General features: G+C 42.2%; 1 protein-coding gene across 7 annotated transcripts in view; it reads left to right on the top strand.

Annotated features, from left to right (window-relative positions):
* Positions 1 to 314: 314 nt before the first annotated feature.
* INPP4A (inositol polyphosphate-4-phosphatase type I A) overlaps positions 315 to 17671 on the top strand; it is a 128882-nt gene continuing 111525 nt past the window's right edge. For all 7 annotated transcript variants that reach the window (XM_061997931.1, XM_061997990.1, XM_061997964.1 and 4 more), the window contains exon 1: positions 315 to 407. The gene's annotated coding sequence lies outside the window, so the exon portion shown is untranslated. The remainder of the gene's footprint in view (positions 408 to 17671) is intronic.

Here is a 17671-nt window from a genome sequence, read left to right on the forward strand (position 1 = left end):
AACCCCCCCTTCTTGACTGCAGATGATGATTCGGGAGGCTCCCAGTTTTTAAGTTACTGGATGCCTTGGAGTCGTAAATGACAACGCAGGAAAAAGTGCGAGGCCTAGAGGTTGAGCCTCGGGTACCTGGAGCCCTGCTGAAACGGCCCTGCTTCTGCCTCGGATCCTCCCGCCCCTGCTATTGCCCGCCTCCGCCTTGCTGCGCTACCCCCGCGGCCCGGCCCAGCGCGGAGCGGCGGAGCCCTGCGCAGGCAGCCGGCGGCCGCGGGGGCCGGGCCCGACTGAGGGGCGGGGCGGGGAGGGGCCGGGCCGGGCCGGGCCGCCGGGGCCGTGACGAGAGCGGGTGGGCGCCGGCGCGCCTCGGGGTGCTGGAGCCGCGGGGCGGTGTCCGGGCAGCCGCGGTTGAGGTGAGTTGAGGGGTGGCCGCCGGGCTCCGGGGAGAGGAGCTGGGGCAGAGGGGGCCAGCGGGCCCCATAGGGCTGAGGCGGGAGGCCTCGCTGACAGCTCCGGTGGGGGGGCCGTGGGGCAGCGGTGCCGCGCTTCCTTGCCTGTGGGCGTTGAGAAGGACCCGTCCGCCGTGCTGCGCTCGCACTGCCGAGCCCCCATCTTAGGGAGGCCCCGGCACCCGTGGTTCGTTTCGTGCCGCATCGTGCTTTCGGTCATCGGTGTTGTCATCTGCGGCACGCTGCTGTGCCTTACGGCGTTATGGGGTACGTTGTTTTCTGTTATTAAAAGGTTCGTCCTGAGCGTCCGTGAGCCGTGCCGGGCTGCCGCGTATCAGCAGCGTGTAAGGGCGTATAAACAGCCGTCTCAGGGAGAGATGCAAGAGTGAGACATCAAAAAACCCCAATTATGTTGGTTTTAATTTGTTATTTAAGTATGTGCTTGCATGCTCCTCCGCATTCCTGTTTCCAGGTATTTTGAATAGATCCGTGCTTTTTCAGTATTATCCCGGACGCTCCTTGGCTGGCTTTGTGCCGCGGCGTGGGTGTGTAGCACAGCGGGCTGTCGGGCCCCACGGCACAGCACAGCGCGGAGAGATTCGTGATCCCTTCAGTTTGTCGTTGTTGTGGTGGCTGGCAGACCCCGAGGCCAGCTGTTGCGATTGAGACTCAGAGCACCCGCCACAGCTGCGTGTTTTGGCGTGCAAAAAGAGTCACAGGGGCACTTGTGTGTGTGCAGGAAGCCTCATCCTGAGGTGAGGTTGTCCCTTCGTTGTTGGGACCAGAAGTTTGAAAAAATGAAGAAGATCAGGAGGTCCTGTTCGTGGTTGTGGCCTGATGATGTGTGGTGCACCTGTACTCTTTGGTCAGTTCTGCTCTTTCAGCAGCGATGCCATCGTTCAGGGAACAGGAATTGAAGAGCAGAGCTTAGCAAGCATAGTGCACTGTGGAAAGTGAATAGAATGTGTAAGAACGTTTAACCTCTCTTAATTTATTCTAGACCGACCTTTATGACTGGTTTCCCACATAGAGGAGTGTTAAAAAGAAACAGATAGTATGTTTAGTTTGGTGCACATTTCAGGTGTTTGTCCATTTATTAAGGTTGTGAAATATAGTAGAAATGCCTTTGCACTGCCTTTGCAGTAGTGATCATGGCTTTGATAGAGCAGTGTAAGAATGAGGCTGTAGCTTAGTCCCAGTGGCATACATTTTCTCTTGAACAGTGGAGCAAAGTAAATATACCCTAGTTAAAGCCCAGCATGGGCTGCATGTGCCACATAGATAGTAAAGGGGCTTTGGCCTGGGCAATCAAGCACTCTGTGGTGACAGTAGCTCTCCATTTGCAGGCCAATGTCATTTTTTCTGCAGAAGTCTATAATGTTGAACTTGTCTATGTTGGCAGTAGAGCAATACCTGGGAAGATCTTTCTGGGTGACTTTTTAAGCAACATCAGCAGAAACACTTCTGTATTTTTATGTCCTCAAACTCTAAACCAAGGCAGGTGAGGTAGCAGAGCCCTGATGTCCTGGAAAAAAGATTGTTTCCCCTTGAGGAACAAACTTGTTAAGGTTTTTTCTGCTTTTGAAGATTTTAATTCAACGGGCTACCTTGCTTCTAGGGAACTTGGAGCATGTGGTGTCTTGCAAATTCATTCACAAGTCTCAATGCAAATGTTAGGTGAGAGCAAATGGAGGGACATATATTTTTGGCAAGAAGTTGACATCGAGTATTCCTAAATTAAAAAATTCTGGCATTTTCCAAATTTTGGTGTGGATGTGGCCTCTTTTCTTCACCGCTCCCTACTGGCAGTACCAAGTTGTTAGCAAATTATGATTTCAGTGCTGTTTTCAAGTATCTGTATCTAGGCTGTATGTATTTTTCTTGATATGTGATGACTTTGCCTGTGATTTAATTTATTTTTAATAAACTAATTTTAACTTAATCTATAGTGGGTGGCAGCTCATAGGAACCCATCGAGAAATAAAGAACCCTGCCAAAATGTGGCAGAAGAGCCATGTAATCTTCAGAGAGTGTTTGGCAGCCTTACTAAAGACACTGATCACACCTCTGCAGAAACTTATTTGAGGCAGAAGGCTGTACCCTTACTGGAATAGCAGAATTTTCAGTCTTAAGATCTCAGGTGTGTTGAAAGTTGGACGTCTTCAGCCATTCAAGTCATTCTGGTTGAACAGATGCTATGCTAAATGGAAGGAATTCTCCCTGTGGTGTGAAATGACTGCTAGGAGAAAAGACTGCTCTGTTTCCTTGATGTTCTGGGCTCTTTAACCTCCATAGTATTGTACTGGAACTGGGAAGGAAAGTAAGGCGGCCAAGATTCTCTTTTCGGTTCTTGTTTCCTTATTAAGATTTAATTTAGGCTTCCGGCATATGCTTTATTACAGCAAATTTTAAGTACCTAATTGCACCTTTAATTACCTAAGATGCACCTTTAGAATATAAAAATACCTTCTGTAGAATATGCCTTTGTAGATTACTTTGTTGGAAAAACTTCCCCATTTCTCTCATGAATGCGGAGACCAATCACCTTGTGTAGAGATGAAGTTTGAAACCTCTACCTGTTGTCCTTGAAGAGAGACAGGAGATCAAATAATGCAGGCAGCGTAGCTCAGAGCTTTGTCTTCTGCGCTCTCTGCTTCTGCTTGTCACTTCTCTTCCTGTTTCTTTTCTTGCAAACTGAATTTCCTCTCTATTGTTGAATTATCTAACTAAATCTCAAACAGACATCCTTTGCAGAAATGTCGTTGGAAAATGTTGTAGACCTTGGAAGAAGAAAGGTTTGGAGTGTGTCTGCCTCATCCACATCTGTCAGACAGATGGACATAGCCTCAAATGTTTTAAAATCACACCTATTGATGCTTAACCTAATAAGAAAAGCTTTTTACTATAGATGAAATTGATTCTTCTGGCTTTCAGATAGGAGGATTTTCCCTTTCCTGCTTCACAGCCATTTCCCGCTGCCACTGCTCTCTCTTTCCTTTGCTTCTCATGTTTTGTTCTCAGTAGTAGCCTGCTTACTGCCAGGGGAGGGTCGCCACAGATCAGCAGTCTGCAAGGCAAAACCAAAGAACAGCCAAGGCAGAGCAGGCTGAAAATGAAGCGTGGAAAAAGTGAAGTAAGGAAAATAACAGGGACATTTGTAAATTGAAGACATGACTGAGAGGAGGGTACATGTCTTGGCTGCACAAGGGATGGGTAGGGCTTCTGTGGTTTGTGTGGCATGTGGTAAGGAAGATGTGCATGAGATAATGGAAGGCAAACTCCCCAGACTTTTCCCAGGCGGTTACTACTGTGTTTTCCCCGTTTCTGTATCAGCCAGCACAGTTGGACATTGTGCTTCTGTCAGCCTGGTGCCAGCACTGCAGAAATTTGGTAGTACTTCTTGAAAACAGCATTTGAAAGCAGCAATAAAGCGTGTTTGCTCAGCAAGAAGGCTATCCTTGGCTGTTTATACTTCCAAGTGTGAATGTCTTGAATTTATGATCTTTTTTACTATTCATTGCATACTGTGGTAATTCAATCTCATTTTTACCCAATATGTCCTGCCTTAGCTAGAACCATCTTGATGAACATAGTTCTCTCCCTACCCTCCAGGCAAGTTGAGACCTTGTCCTTACGTGAAGCAGACTTTCTGTGCAACTTACAATACATGACCAAAGATTTCTCTGCAACTGAAGTTTGTGAATGTGCATCTGTATTCACAAAAGTACTCATTACATACAGCAGTGAGATACTGCTAAGGCCTTTTATGATATCAGCAGGGTATTTTGATAAAAGATACTGACATTCTTGAGCTGTTACGTGTAGACCTGGCCCACTCATGAAAGTATAACCCTTTTCATGTTCTTCTGTTTCTCACAAAGGCCTTCATCTTGTTTGTGGCCTGCTGCTCTGACATGCTAACAGAGAAGCCTGTTGTGTGAGAGATGATTCTGTCTAAATACAACTCTGTTCTTCCATTTTGTTGCAGACAGAACAGATTTTGTGGAGGAGATGACTGAGTGAGGTGAAAGGAAGTAGCATGGGAGAAAAACAGTGTGGATATGGAGGGAGAAAGTGAAGGGACAAGAGCAGGGAGGATGAGAGAGTAGACATCCCATACAGGAAAGAGGAGAGTGAGTGATAGGAAGATGCATCTAGTGTGTTTCAGATCAATGTTTCGTAGCATTTGCCAGTGGAGCACTTTAAGGTTGTAGTTTCTGCAAGAAAAACTGGAGAAGTTCTGAACCTGTAGCTCCATCTGGAATGTGCTCAGAGAGAACAGAAAATCAGGGGCCTGGCTTTAGAGCTGGGTTTCCCTGGCAGGTGCATCCTGAACCTGAGCATATGGAAATCAAGTGGGACTGTGCCACTCTGAGAGAGAACCTGCAGACAAAGGCCTGGTACAGGGTATGTAAGTTGCTAACTCCCATTGTTAGGTAGTGTGTTTTAAAGAGATTAGGGTCCTCTGCTCTCATGGCTGGTTTCATCTTGATGAAGAAAACTTTTATAAGAATAAACTTTTATAAGAATAATTATTCTTTCCACCATATGACTTAATTGTAGGAAGTGTCGCAAATCTTTGGAAACAGCATTGCTCGATTCCTTTGGGCATTTTATACCTAAGGTACACTTAGTGCACTGTAGCCAACTACAGAATTCTTCAAAATAAAGCCACCGCCTGCAAGTGCCTCTGAACGTGTTCAGTTCCTTCCTGTTTTTTGTGAGGCTTAGTCCAGGCTGACTCTGTGCTTAAATAGCTTCTTTACGTGATGGTAGCCAGCCATATCCCTGAGTTTTCTGTAACTTGCAGCTACAGAAGCACGTACAAACCAAATGAACTGTACTTAGAATTTGGTGCCCAGAATCTCTCTTTGCAATGAATAGGACAAGTCTCGAAGGTAGAAATTATGGCTAACAGTGGAGGCACAGAGGATACTAGGTTTGTGAAAAATTTGTTCTTGCACTCATTGTCTGCTGTTAAATCCATTGTGTCCTAAGTGCAGTTGCTGGGCTTACAGCTAGGGTTAGGCATTGGATCTTTCTGTAATTCAGGTTTGTGTTTGCTTTGAGTCTTAACCCATGACAGTCTGAAGCTTGGATTTAGGCTTTAGCCAAATTTTTCAAGAATTGTCCAATCTGTTGGGAATTGTAATAAGACTTTAGAATGAAATTACTTTGCATAAGATGTCTTAAAAATTCTTGCCTGCTTGGAGTCTCCTCTGTTCTTTTTCCAGCTCTTTTTCTATGTTTTCTCTCTGTTGACTAGTGTTAAGGGAATAGTAGTTCATAGTCGGCTAAGCCTCCAATTTTTCAAAGTGCTCTTTCGAAAAACAACTTGATTTTGTCAGTGTTGCTCAAAATAAAGCAGTTACTCATAGACTCTCTAAATATTTTGTTTGTTTGTTTGTTTTGTGGGGTTTTTAGTTTTTTTTTTTTCTTTCTCTTATCCATCTGGATTTCTCTGCGCATCTTGCTGCATTTTATCTTGCCTCTAACAGTTCTTTTGATCCTGTAGCTGGTTTTTAGGTTGACTAGGCTGGAAATTACTGCCTCCCACAACAGGGCAGGTGGAACAAAGTGTATGCCTGGGCTCCAGCAACTTTAATGCAAAGTTCAGCAGCTTAGATTAAACTGATGGTCTGACATTTCTGAAGAGCGTTCGCTTGAGCTGGTCCATTGACTTTGCTTGGGAGGCAGTAAACTTCGATAGCAGTGTGGTCATGTGTTCAGTTACCAGAGGTACTTGCCGAGCTCTGTATGCCATTTTTTTTGCTTTATTTTTACCAAAAACCAACAAGTATTAGTGCATTGTTAATTCTGATAGCAGTCATTTGAATATCAGGATTTATTGAACATTACAGCATTCATAGAATCATGGAATGGTAGGGATTGGAAGGGGGAACTAAAGATCATTTAGTCCAACCCCCCTGTTAAAGCAGGTACACCTAGATCAGGTTGCATTCGTTTAGAAAGAGGTGCTTTTGTATTTTCTTGTGGAAGATGCTACATATAAAATGTAAAATCTATGGTAAATCTACCTGTCCAGGTCTAGAAGCCTGTAGAGTGTTTCTCAGATGCTTTGTGAGTATGCGGGTTATCTGCACAAGAGAATTATATCTTGGGTATCTCAGCCCTTTCACTTTTTGTGGGTCATTTTTTGAAGTTCAACACTGTACAGTATCACACAGGCAGATATAGCAACAGTTAATATGAGACCAATAGATAATCGTAGCAGTAGAAAAGTCACGTATGTCTAGCCATATTTAAAAGTCAGTGTCACAGCCAGAAGCCAGGAGATAGTGTCTGTGACAACTCCCTGTGGTCTCATGAACTTGCTTTGCCATCCAGTTGCATGGATGTGTTCCTTGGGGATTTCTAGTGATCGTAACTTTTGTACCCAAAGTGTGGGTGGGTCTTAATTTCTGGGATCAGGGGACGTGTTTGGCACTGTTTGTTCCATGCTGAAGGGAAAGCAGTGCTGCTTCATGCAAATAAGACAGCTGTAGGCATGAAGACAACAATTTAAAGCACAAATGACCTACACGGGTTATAAAATAACCGTCTTAAAAGAGCAATCCATGGATCCAAACTTTTGGCTTATGGATTCCAGCTAGGATAAATCTTTAGTTCGATGATCTGCTTTTCTGTGTTGTATTTAGTGCACAGGAGGGGCCTAATCTGGGGATGAACTGTACAGTGAAGGACATCATTGAGTGTCACAGCTTTATTTGTTGACAAAAATTGGAAGCCGCACAGCGATCAAATCAGGGGATTGAGGGAAGAGGGAGACAAGGTTGTTTTCTGCAGCATCCTTCCAGAGGCCTGAGACGTGGCCCTACCACTCCCCACAGTTCCTGTGTGATGCAGGGCAAGTCTTTAAAAATTGTCCTTTTGCCATTGGTTTATACATTATTTCTCAGGCTTTGGGTGCCTGATTTGAACATCTAGTTTCAGTTTCACAGAGCTGCTAAGCCCTCCCAGCTGTTTCTGCATATATTGTGTAAAAGACTGTATACCTCCAAAGGTAGATTATGGATGGCTCGAGTCAAACACTTTAAGCTAGTTGACACTTTATTCTTTCTGCTGAAGAAGGCTGGTTCTCCTTTCAGATCTGTGTCTAATATCTTTCCTGTTTTGACAGCTGGTTCCCAGACTCCTCGTGCCAACTTTACCTGCCCTCCTTGATGTTCTTCCTTATGCTCCTTGTCCAGTTCTCTTTGGTCTGTCCATACCTGTCAGCTCCCCAGTTTTTTACTGCAATGATTCCTCCCAGCCAAGTTGTTTCTGACCTTATTTCTACCCTGAGACCTCAGTCTTGGTCTTCTGACATCTTAATTTTTTTAAGCCAACTTTTCCAGTGTTGCTCTTCAAATCTATTACTTCTCCAACTCCTTTGGTTTGTCCATTTTCCCCTCCCATGCTTTGAATTTGAGATTTCTGTCTTACGAAGGTTGGTCCTAGAGATACAGGTTCTGTTGGCCCAATTCAATGTTAAGCCAAACTGATGTTGAATGATTGCTAAAAGGAGTGGTTTTCCAAACCAAAGGAGCAGGGGGTTTGCCTGTAGGGCAGTATGTGCACAGTTAGGTCAACTGTGGAAATCAAGGGTACTCCGTTTTTTTTGTCAGCTTTGGAGATTTTAGTTGTGAACAAATCTTTGCCGCATCTGTATTTACTGTGACTTTTAAAAGGATTAAGATAGAAAGAAAAGACTGCCAATTTTTGCTGTTTTTGAAATTTGTGCAAAACATTTTTCCTTGAGCCCTTATCCTTGGCTGAAAGTAATGATTCTTTAAAAACCAGTCTGAGGCAAACACTCAGCATGAAAATTTTCTGGACGTGCAGTTTGGGAAAATGTAAGCAACTGAAAAGAACAGTCTTTTAAGAAGTGATGTTGAGCATCCATAGTTAGGGGTCATGATGCTACTGGTCTCACCTTCTGATTACACCTCTCTTGATGAAGGATTAGAAAATGCTTTACAAACCATTCATTCTCTTCATGTGAACCTGTGTGTCTCAGCTACTCTTCAGTGACATCACAGCATAATGTTTGGCATAAGGTGGCATGTAAGAGATTTTTAGAACAATGAAGGACTAGTGATGGCATTTAAATGACCTGTCTGTTAGAAAATGGTGGAAATCTTGTGTAGCAAGGAACAGATTTCAATGTAAACAGAATCCTTCCTACTACTCTTCACCTTTTGATAAGAATAATGGAAATGGTGAAGAGCATCTTTGCTTTGATATGTACCAAACTCTTTTTTTCTCCCCAAGAGAAAACAACTTTCCTAAACAACTGCAAGGAAGTGTTTGTTGAGCACTAACCAGAAATGCTTAGGTGCTGCCATGTAAGTTGTCCACATTACATGGTTGTTTTTTAATCAAGTAGTAGACAGCCTTCATCTTACCAAGTTTATAAGACTTAAGAAAATTACATATGCTCTGATGGAATCTTTTCTACAAAATGTTTCTTTTGGCAAGAACAGATTACCCACAAAAAGTTATTTTTTTCCTGTTAATTTGACCCAATCTATATTTTAGTACAATTGCCTTTTCCAAGAAGTCTCAAGTAAGAACTGTATTTCTCCGAGAAGTGCTAATGGTGATTGTGGCAGTGCCTGAAACACAGGCTTCCAACATGAGCTGTAGATTTACTGCTTCACTTGAGCTAGAGATGAGGATGGAGTAAGCCTTGTTAATCCTACATCAGGTTCTCACATAGCTTTCTATCTTTGTGTTTTCTGCGTCATGGTGTCTGAAATGTTCTGTACTTAATATATTAATGGTAAGTTACAGTTCTGTGTTCCCAAGAGACTTTCCAACTGGGAGCAAGCAATCTGTTATGACCAGAAGGTTATATACTCTATAAAAAGAGAGCACAGCAAAATACAGTCAGTCGAGAAATCTGTGTGAAAGCTCCTATAGAGAATTAATTTGCAATGAGAGTTTTGGATGTGTGTGCTCTATTCAGTTTTGAGAATATTTCAGATTAACTATCTAATTAACATATTGAATCAGTATATCTATGTAAAACATTAAGCAGTTGTGTTGTATAGCATAAGTGGCTCATTTGCAGTAGAGAGATGAACGTCCAGGTGATGTTGGAAACTGGGATACTCAGCACCCTGCAAGCTTGGGTGTGAATTGAGCAACTGTATTCAAATCTTAAAGGTAAAATGAGCATGCTGCTAAAAATGGACTGGTGAGGTGTAGATAAAGCCATTAGAAGCCATCACAGGCTCACTCTTGGCTCTTTGTTTGTGTTCTGGGGTGCTTTTCAGTGGGTGCATAATGCCTGTTACTTTTCAATAGGATAACATTGCCCTGGGAGAAGAGATGCTGGTGGAGTGAAGGCTTCTGCTCTGCTGTGTAGAAGCAGCTCAGCAATTAGACTAGCTGTTAAGCACAGGAAGACTTTGAGAGCTCCTCTTGAAGCACTACTGTCGAGCCCTAGCAGGAAGCAGATACATGGGGAGAGAATTAGTGGAGAGCACGTTGTGAGGGTCAGTGTTTTTCTAGTGAGATTTCTCTTCTCAGGAAGAGCAGTAAAAACTTCTAGTGTTTTGTTATGTAAATGTCGTGACTCACATTGATGTTTCAGGGGCTAAAGACTTGGCATAGGAAGAGAAATTCTCTGTTTCTGTGATTCTCTTATGTTTCCTTCCGGTTGCTCTGAGGGGACAAAAGCTCATTTTCCCCTGATTTCCTTTACCTCAGAGTTAATTCAGGGTATTGCAGCTTGGAAAGTAACATAGGTTCTTACTCTCAAAACAACAGAGAGCTGTTGTGTTACTATGTTGTTGTGACAGTCCAGGGTTGCCATGGACGACAACTGTCTAGCTTTGGAGTGTTAAAATCTCCAGAATCTGTTTGCTTCTGGGGTTATTTGCTGCTGTGTGAAGAAAGAAGGCAAGCGACGTAGCCCCCTCCACTGACTTGTGTGTATGAGCAGGATAGTGGAGTAAGACACAGTGGAAACTAGTTCTGCCAGGGCGCTCCTGAGAGCTTTCAGTCTGAGGGTGGAAATTTATTTTGCTATAAATGCACCTTTTGCCCCCTTCCTACTTCCTACTTTTGAAATTTGCATTTGGGACAGGTATCCACTGAGCTTTGAGTGACATTGTTAGGAAGGGTAGGAAAATAATTGTTTGAAACTGGTTGTGACTGTCCAGTGAAAAGTTCTTTCAGGAGAAGTCATGGTGGGCATGTCTCACGTAAAATGTCATGAGTAGTTCTCTCTTGACTAAATGAAGACATGAGCCCTAACTTTTACGTGCAACTGTTAAAAAAAGAGTGTCAGGGAATGTATGTGGCAGTAGTATTATCAACCTTGTGCATTTGGGAATCACAGGAAATCTTCAAAAATTGTGAGGGTCATTGAAATTATCCTTGCCACAGACTTCATAGTTGTGTCCCAGCTTTGGGAGCTTTTAGGTAGCTCTCAATCTTGATGTTCTCTGCTCAATAATATTGAGTAAAATAGCATGCTGTGTGGTCACCTCATATTCCACTCTTCCTGAAAACCATCCTGAAAATGTGTTTAAATTATTTGTGCCTGTGAATGGGCATGAAGAACTATTATGTATCCTGCCTTCTTTAACAAGTTGACTTGTACAGAATGTTTGCAAGACCTCCTCTGATACTGATAAGATGAAAGGATTTGTCTTTCCTATATGTAATACATGCTTCAAGGACCCAAGACTTTCAGGAAAAGGCTGCGTGTTGTGAGACTTAGGTAAAAGTCAGAAGGAACAGTGATTCTTGAGGAAATAATTGTTGGTGGTTCTACAAAATTAATGTGTATTTATGGGTTTTTCTTGAAGCCCATCACAGTGGTTATGGAGATGTGCAAAACCTACTTTTATATGGACTTCTAAATGTGTCTGGATTTGGGTAATTGTGTATGACTTATTGTCTTAGGGATTCATGGTGCAAAATTATACACAGGATTGCCAGTTATTATTATTGCCAGTTTGATGCTGACATCAGTATCTATATGTATTGGACCTATCTGGATTTTTTATAAATTGAAGAATTAGTGAAATGAAAACAAATCTATTTTGTGGAATTTCTGCAGCAGAATGGTATCAGGAACTACATAGTATCTGAGCTAGAGGTTTTGAGGCAGATGTTTAATGGGAGGCATTTAATTTCAGACAGCTTCCGTAGGCAGCGCTGTGACTCCCTATCGTGATGAACATCCTTCCAGAAGCATTTTTAGGTTCTGAGACCACAAGGTACTCCAGTAATATCCGAGACCTGATATTGACGTTCATAAATTAGAGCTTGCAAACAATTGGTCAAATTTAAACTGTGATGTCTAAGGATTGGAGGAGGCAAGAAATGGTAAAAATCCATCTATATGTTTGCCCTTCTTTTGGTTTATTGTTTAGCAGCTAGATTGGAGAGTCCATGAAGACATATACCTGTAGGGAGAAGAATGTTGTGTGGCTCTGGAAGGAGGAGAGCTTCAGTTCACCTAAAAAGTGTTAAGAGCTTGGGGAATCAAAAAAGAAGATATGCATGTGGGGTTCTGTAAGTAGAAGAAAGTGGCCACTTTTTTTTTCTTCTTATTGCTGCAGTTATGCTTGTAGATTAAGATTAGACTAGAATTTAGACCTTTTGAAGCAGTGAAACCATGAAGATGACAAGAAACACACCTGAACAGAAAGGGTGCTTGCAGAGCATAGGTTGAGAGGCATGGACTGTCTGTGAAACTTTGACAGGATTAGGAAAAGTCACAGATATGAGTTCTAGGCCAAAAAGACTTTAAAAGATTTTGACATTAAATTATGGAGAAGGTAGGGAAAATATCATTTATCTGTCATTATTTAAGTATTGTGATGGAGATAACGACCCTCTAGAATTATGATCGAAGATCATGAGAGCATAATTTAGAGAACTACAAGAAGCAAGACGAGAAAAAAGAAACAACGAGAAAAACAAGGAAGGGGAACTATGAACTCTGAGGGAACTTTGGTACTACTGAATTAACAGAATTAGCAGTGAGAAAGTGAAAGCAGCCAAAAGTCTAAGAATTGGGAGATTTTAATTTCTCAGAAAGAAAATGAAAGGAGGAGCAGCTCTCTGCATAATAAATTTTCAAAATACTGAACTAGTGCTTGAAAGGAGAACCTTCAAAATACTATGTGAGTTAGAAAATCCACTATAGAAGCCATATAGAATTTTTAGGTGATGAGGATTTGCTCTACTTTCAGAATCAGCCTCCTAAAGTGTAACAGGAAAAAAGAATATCTGAAAGTGAAACATGAGGTTCCCACGTTGACTGCTAAAGATACCTAAATCAAAGAAAACTATTAATGACAGTTGATGCATATGGCAATAAGCTTTCACTTTGCATGGTTATCCTAAAATACTGTGTCTCAGATGCCTCGATTTTAAGTGACAATGATTACGAATAGAAAAACTTTTTTTTTCATGGTTACCCTGTGGGGTAGAAAGAAATGTAGTTAATTTCCAAAGATGAAGAAAGGTAACTTAAAACCATGATGTGCAATTGACCGTGTCTTCAACAAGCCATTGACACCAAGGAAATAGCTTGTTATCCCATCATCAGTAATTTGCAGTTGTGATCTCATCTTTCCCATTTCTTTCAGCTCCAAGATACATACCCATTTCTTCTCTTGTGGCCCAAATGAACAGCTTTTTAGTTCCAACTGAATGCTTGGTTAGGATATTCTTTAGGTGAGACTCTTGTGGGCTGTTGTGTGTTGAAGCTGGAACTTTGATGCATTACTAAAATGTTGGCTTGTAGTCCTTTGTAACAGCTCTGAGTACCTTGGCATATTGGATCTAGAGGGGTTTTTGTGTCCTACTGAACAGCATCCCATGAGTAAGAAACGACAATATCCTCCTCTTGACTATGTAGCGTGGGAGTTGGTTCTGCTTCAGAGGAACAGCCTCTGCTTCTGAAGAGCTGCTTCCTGACCTTCCTAAAGTGCAAACCTTCCCAGGATGTCAAATGGAGGCCATTCCCATCCCCATCTGGTCACCTGACTGTTTACTTTTGAATACCTGTTGCACCCCTTTACAAGGTGAGTTGGGTGCGTGTTCAGGAAGGGTTTGGTTAATGGTGTTTAAATGTGTCGTGCAGATGTGTAACTGTGGGGTAAAGATTGCGTTTCTTTATTTGCTTTTTTTAGTGCAGATACTTTTTGATGCAGTCTTGTATTTGTTGGAGTTTATTGTTTGCAGACTGGAATGAGATGATATAATGATACAGGATATTTTTTTGCTTTCCTGTTGTGGTACGTGTGGTTGGAAGTAATCTGGGTGTAGACCTCCTTTTCTCCTAAATGACACGTTGCACAGAGCAGGCGCTGTGAGTAAGGTAATGGGGAGATAGATGAAGATTGAAAAGGAAGATAAAGCTATGTGTTCCCTTTTTTATGTCTGGGTAGTTTTGTTTTGTTGGCATTTGCATCGTTTTGGGTGTTCATTTGAATATTCTTAAATAACATCTAGTGAATATTTGCGTGAGAAAGAGTCTGTGTCTCTATCTACATATAGAATGTGCTTCTATTTTATCAAAATACCAGCACTGTTGATAACCCTTCTCTTCATGTGGCAGCCCAGCTATAAAGCCATTTTCCATGCTGCCTTTCAGACATGTCTTGCTCTTGTCCTTCTGATTTTACACTAAGAAACTCTGCCATATACTCTTCAGACATGATATTCTGGCTCATTGTGCTTCAAATGAAGAGAGATCTCGACCAGCTTGTACAGTTGGGCAGAGGGGAACCTCATGTCATTCAACAAGGACAAATGCAGAGCCCGTGCACCAGCACAGGCTGGGGATTGACCTGCTGGAGAGAGACCTGGGAGTCCTGATTGATAATAAACTGAACATGGGCCACTAATGTGCCCTCGTGGGCAAGAAGGCCAATGGCATCCTGGGGTGCATCAATAAAAGTGTGGCCAGCAGGTCAAGGGGGGTTTTCCTCCCTCTCTGTTCTGCCCTGGTGAGGCCTCATCTGGAGTCCTGTGTCTGTGGATTTCTGGGCTCCCCAGCTCAAGAGCGTCAGGGAACGTCTGGAGAGAGTCCAGTGCAGGGCTACCAGGGGACTGGAGCATTTTCCTTATAAGGAGGAAAGGCTGCAGGAACTAGGGCTGTTTAGTCTAGAGAAGAGGAGACTGAGGGGGGATCTCATTAATAATTATAAGTATATAAATGGTGGGTGTCAGGAGGTTGGGGCATTCCTTTTTTCTATAGTAGCTAGCAACAGGACAAGGGGTAATGGGATGAAGCTGTAACACAAAAAGTTCCATTTAAACATAAGAAGAAACTATTTCACTGTTCAGGTGAGGGAGCCCTGGCACAGGCTGCCCAGAGGGGTTGTGGAGTCTCCTTCCTTGGAGGTCTTCGAGACCTGCCTGGATGCATTCCAGACATGTATATGACATTGCATTTATCAGATGCTTAATTTTCTGCAGCATTCAGCATCTGGTGTTAGCAGGGTTTGGTATGAGGGCAGAGTCTGGACTCAAGAAGAGAAGTGTTTCTATCTGCAATGGCCAGCGTGAACATCCTGGAAATGACACAAAGTGATCAAATACTGATCAAAGGTTCTATGATGAGTAGCAAGGGAGCGATCTGCTCTTGAGAAAACAGGAGGGGCACCAAGCTGGAACAGTAGGAGGTCTGTTATATCCCCATGAAGATGATTTTTACTGGAAAATGGAGGCAGGGGGATGATGAGAGGGACATGCAACACGGTGGAAAGCTTTGGAAATGTGATACTATCATTTGTTTGTACTGTTAGGCTGACTGCCCTACTTTTCCTCTGAAATGGATTTGCTAACAACTGTGGTAAAACCCTCCAAATGAAGCCCTAGCCCCACACAAGCAGCAGCAGTAGTCTCTACCTGTCAGAGATGGAGTTTCTCTCTTCCATCTGCTTGAATCTGAAATCTATTGCTGGCAGCAGTTCGACCTCCAGGCTTTAACAGAATTACCATATTCAGAGCACTAAAACGTTGTCTTTCAGATGGAAATAGAGACAAGTTCTCTAGTAAAGAGTCACAGAAAATCTGCTGCTGTCTGGCCTTTGCTTTGCTGGTATACCATAGCTTTTAATATCTCACTCTTTTACACCCTGCTTCAGTTTCTTGGTGCCAAAAGAATACTTGAAGCAATGTGGATTTTTCTGCTCATTGGAGTACAGATTTCAAGCAAAGTCCAAAGGAAAAAGGAAATGTGGGGGAGAAATGTTGGAGTTTGTTGCATCATATCTCAAAACAATGATTACTTAAATGAGTTATCAAAGTCAGTTGCCTATATTTTTAATAGAAGTCTTGGATTTTAGTTTGTTGCTGATATAAAAACAACTTGGTTTTTATTAAATGGATGTGCAACAGTTGAGACAGCATTGCACAGTGTCTATTTTTAATGCTGGTGTTTTAGCTACTCTAGAACTGGATATTTGCTTAATCATACTCTGTGGATCATAGAATCATAGGATCTTCTCCTCTTCTTTTCCCACCCATCTTTTTCACCCACAGTTCAAATGACTGGCTGAATATGTGTTTTTTGGATGCAACAGCATGAAATTTTGCAGATGGTCACCAGTCTTAATATACGCGAAGCTGTGATCACAGTTTGCTAAACAGTGCCAGAGATGCTGAATTTTGTTTGCAGTATTGCCAAATCTCTTTAACCAGTCTTGACTGAAAAATGATGGCATAAATCCCAGATTAGTAATGGCGCTTCGGTGAGTCATTAGCAGTGGTTGTATAGATCTGGTTGTAAAAGATATTTGTACAGACACAAATGGACCAGAGCGAGGCAAAAGGAGAACTGTGATGGTATATCCATTTTTAGCTTCTTGGGTATGTATGAAAAGAAACTTCTCACATAATTTGCTCAACCTAGTGTTTTGTAGCTGGGATCTGGAATGCCATGCTCTCTGCTGAAAACAATTTATAACTTGGTACAGGTGCTGTTTGAGTTAGGGGACCCAAGCTTAGTGGAAAAATGTGACTTAGCCCAACATGCCAGTGAGGTGGGATCCTGCATACACCAACTAACAAGGCAATCTGTGTGGCAGGGAGGGAGCGCATGGGCCTGGACTGTGTGTGCACATATGTTTTAGTTGTAGTAGTTGGTACTGGGGGCCTTTGTCCTCTCTGTCCCTGCCTTGATGAGAATGAAGGGGGAAGGATTGTTTGTGCATTGAGGCAATGTAGAATACTGCCTGCTCCGAGTGAGGACTCCATTTCTGCCACTCATGATGTGTGGACAAGCACCCAGGCAGTGCTGGGCTGTGGCAAAAGTGTACAGTAAAAATGTTTGCCTCAAAACCAAAGTAAAAATGCTCATCTGTAGGGACCTTCAAACTTGCAGTGCTCTCCCTAATGAGTACCTTAGGGGTCATTTTTGTTGTATTTGGGCTATTAATTGTGTAAGAATTGTCCATTGATAAAGGCTTTTGTGACAGTTCTAGTGCAAACCAAGTCTCTCCTTGCAAGCCCAAAGGTGTTTGTGAATGTCATCTTTTTTTTGTTGAAGGTAGAACTGCTGAAAGTTTGTATTTTGACAGCTCAGAGGGATGAACTCTTAAACAAACAGTGGATAAAGTTTGAGCAACAGCAGCATATTTTCCTTCACACTGCAGGTCTTGAACTGGAAGGCCTGTTTTTAATGAAAAGAGATGTCTACAGAGAAAAAAGGCCTCTTTGTTTAGATTACCTTGGTTTCATACAAACATTAGAAGGATCATTTTCAAAGCTTCAGTCCAGAAATAGTTCTTAAATGTACAGGCTTAACAGAGCAAAGTGGTTAAACTTATTCCTGTATGCAGACTAAGAGCTTTGTTTGAAGAGCGTGAAGCATTTGTCTTCAACTTGGTTTGAATACTTCTGCTTCTGCAGTCTTTTTTTCTGCTCACTAAACAAGAAACAGGAAAAGTGAAATGTGCAGTGTTTAATCCTACTTGAAAACATTTTCATTAAAAAAATTCTATATATATACTCAAGTTGTAAGAGAAAGGATAGAAGAGTTGTAAGAGAGAGGATTGCAGATTTAGCTGCAATGATGCATCACTTGTTTTCACCTTGCGTTTTATCTGGAAACTTTGAATAGTGACCACTTCTGTATGTGCAGACATATGTTTTCTAGGACTTCTGTTTAATGTTTTACTCTTCTGATAACTAAATTTTATTCGTATTGTACCAATGATATAATGTTAATTAAATCACTACATCATTTT

This window comes from Colius striatus, chromosome 1 (genome assembly GCF_028858725.1).
Source record: "Colius striatus isolate bColStr4 chromosome 1, bColStr4.1.hap1, whole genome shotgun sequence".
NCBI classification, from domain to species: Eukaryota; Metazoa; Chordata; class Aves; order Coliiformes; family Coliidae; genus Colius; species Colius striatus.